Source organism: Solanum lycopersicum, chromosome 2 (genome assembly GCF_036512215.1).
Source record: "Solanum lycopersicum chromosome 2, SLM_r2.1".
NCBI lineage: Eukaryota > Viridiplantae > Streptophyta > Magnoliopsida > Solanales > Solanaceae > Solanum > Solanum lycopersicum.
Window position 1 is genome coordinate 41,522,485 of NC_090801.1, and position 3,469 is coordinate 41,525,953.

Sequence of the window (3,469 nt, forward strand, 5' to 3'; positions counted from 1 at the left end):
CTCTAAAAGTTTCACTCTCTCCTTGTTGGCATGATATGTCATTACAATTTTTTTTTATAATAGATTAATTTAATTCATTAAAATCATTTAATTAAAATAATAATCATATTTTTTTAAAAAAAGATATGTTAGTTTATTAAGAATAAATTTTCATATTTAAGAATCTTTTATCATAATTAAACGTAGTTTTATGTTATGAAGAATAGATTTTTAAAACGTACTATAATATCATCAATTTTGAATAATTATAAACGCATATATTAAAAAAAAATTGGCATACAAATCACTCATGAATGTTAACTTAAATTAATTAATCATAAATTATTTAATGAATTAATAATATTAAGTAAATTAACTATTACAATAATGTTAATTGTGTATTTTCAAATTCATGCTTACAATATTATTTTTTGAAAAAATATTATATTTTTTTATCCAAAAAACAATACTAAATACCTCAAAAGTCTCCTTCTATTCTAGTTGATACATCATGTCGATAAATCATCATTTAAAAAAATAATAAACCTATTTAATTCATCAAACTTATGTCTCTAAAAAATAAATATACAAATTTCATGAAAATTGATGAAGATTATAAACAAAATGAAAAAAAATCTAATTCCTTTACATATTTTAACCAAACAAAAAATTCAATTAAAAAATCTATGCGTGCAATTATTACCTGATAATTTTTAAAATTCCTAAGTAAATTATTTGAAAATTTTAAGCAATTTTTTTATAAAAGTGTTCATATAATTTGTAAGATTGACAAAAGGTTGGTACGAAAGAAAATTATTATTTAACTTTTTTAAAAATTTTAATTTTAATTTTTATTCTTTTATTCTATATTGTATTGTATTATATTATATTTTAACTTCTTATACAATTAAACACTAATATATATATATATTCTTATCCATCCCAAATTTATGAAATACTAGTAATAATTAATTGAATTGCCTATTTTAATTCAATAATATGCATATTGTATGTTATTAATATATTAATAAATAAAGATCAAAATTTTACTTTAATATAAATATTATTTACTTTCTATTTTATTATTTTAAAAAAAAATATTATAAGTATATATGGATTTCAAAACACTCAATTAATTACTTTTTAATAGTTAATTGACTTTTAATGTTATTGATCTATTATATAATATCTGATTATGTAAGTTGACATTCATAAGTGATTTATATAGCACTATTTTTTTTAATATATTTGTTTATAACTATTTAAATTTGTTGACATTATGGCATAAGTTTTAAAAAATATTCTTGATCGTAAAAAATAAAAAAATAATAATGATAAAAGATTCTTAAATATGAATTATTTTTTTAATAAACTAGTATATCTTTTTTTTAAATAATAAGATCACTATTTCAGTTAAATGGTTTAAAGAATTAAATTAGTCTATTATTTTAGAAAATATTTTAATGACATGTCATGTCAATTAGGAGAAAGTTAGGCTTTTAAAGTGTCAAATATATTTGGAGGATAGTTAAATAATTTTTTAGTTCTAAATAAAATATAAAAAATATTTTAAAATAATTCTCTAAATTTGAATGACCACTTAGAAAATTCACTTTAATCCACAGGTATACTTACATAAAATTTATGGAGAAGGTACAAAATATTCTTTCAATTTTTGTTTAATTGCTAGCTTTATCCTTCGTAATATTATTCAATTACCTATACTCTCGTTGCCATAAAACTTACCATATGTACACCTCAAATGAATGAAAACCCTTAAATCAACATAAGTTATCTGATAATGATTTTAAAAAATAATTTAAAAAAAAGTAAAATTAACATCTCACACACATTTAAGAGGATAAATATTAAGTTATAATTATACTCTTTAAAAATAAATTACTTATAGCATATTATTATCATCTTATAGCACATCATTTAATAATATATTAATTTAAAAAAAATTTAAAAATAAATTATTTATAGCATATTATTATCAAGTTATATCATATTAACTAATAATATATTAATAAAAAAATTATTATATTATTTAACTAATAATTATTATGTTTAAATAATTTCTTTCATTTATTCACTTACCTTTTATCAACAAAACCTTTTAAATTATTACTGATTAATCAATTACCTTTTAAAGTTTTTTAATATAAATAATAAATTATTAAATATTAATCAATTATCTTTTAATGTTTTTAATATAAATAACAGATTATTATTTATTAAATATTAATTAAACTTCATATTATATAGTTACCTTTTAAAAAAACAAAATATAAAAATTAGGGATTTGATTTTAATTAATTTCATATTATATGGTTACCCAATAACTATCCACCCCCATATCAACCAATACTCTTTTATCTTCCCCCAATACACTCAACATTTCCCTATTTACACTCTTCTCTTTCTACCATATTAATTCTACACGTCTTTTTTCACGTTTCTCTCTCTATTAATCAATTAAAGGCAGCACACATTTCTCTCTCTATTGATTAATTAAAGACAGCACGACTAATTTCTTTGTCATATTAAATCTGAGAATACATATACGCACGCTTAATGTCATCTTCAAGTACAAACATTTTCAAGCTTTAAACTTATTTCTCAAAATCATATTAAGCTTAAAATTCTTATTCAACTACATCTCTATCAATCTTTCACAAAATTAAGTTTTTATTTTTCGACCATCAAATTCGCAACATTACATGATTTTTTAAAAAAATCGTGTTGTATAGATCATCAAACAGGTTTATTTTCTTTAAGTTTTTATTTTTTCTCTGATTATTTTGTCAAATTATTTAATTTTTATATGTTGTTGCTTGATTTTAGGAGAAATTTACGTTGTATAGATAATGCAGGTTTCTTCAAGTTTTATATTTGTTTATGTCAAATTCTTTAATATTTATTTGTCTATAATTTTTTAGGATCTGGGTTGTTGAATACAATGTCTAAACCAAATATCCTAAGGAGATTCACAAGAGGTACAAACTATACCGGTAACTTCATGGTTGAAATACCATTTTTTGATCTATGTATAACTCAAATTCAATCGCAAATCTCAGGCTATACAACTGCGATGGAATTAGAGAAGAAGTCGAATGATGAACTAGTAAGATCTAGTCCTTCTAAAAGGAAAGTAGTGTCAACGGTGAAAGCAATCAGAAAAAAAATGTTATAAGAGGAGGAAAGTAAAAAATTATGTCCCGGACATGATTAGAGAACTGATTGTTAATGAAGAACATGACGAAGTGAGTGAAGAATCACATAGTTCATCAATTTCTTTTTCTTCTTCGTCATCTTGGTGTGTGAAACCAAGAGATGATTTTGACTTGTCGCAAAAATTCAGCACTAGAGATCTTGTAACACTCATGTCTACATGTTGTATAAAATATATTTGACTATATATGTCATAATATATTAACTGTTGTATTTAATGATAGTATGCTTAAATGAATATTTGTACTTTATTAAA

General features: G+C 20.8%; 1 long non-coding RNA gene across 1 annotated transcript; it reads left to right on the forward strand.

The window, feature by feature from the left end:
- The first annotated feature begins 2,454 nt into the window (after positions 1 to 2,454).
- On the forward strand, positions 2,455 to 3,469 carry LOC109119518 (uncharacterized). The gene is made up of 3 exons (XR_002026723.3): positions 2,455 to 2,744; positions 2,922 to 2,978; positions 3,060 to 3,469. It is a non-coding gene; the product is annotated as an uncharacterized lncRNA (long non-coding RNA).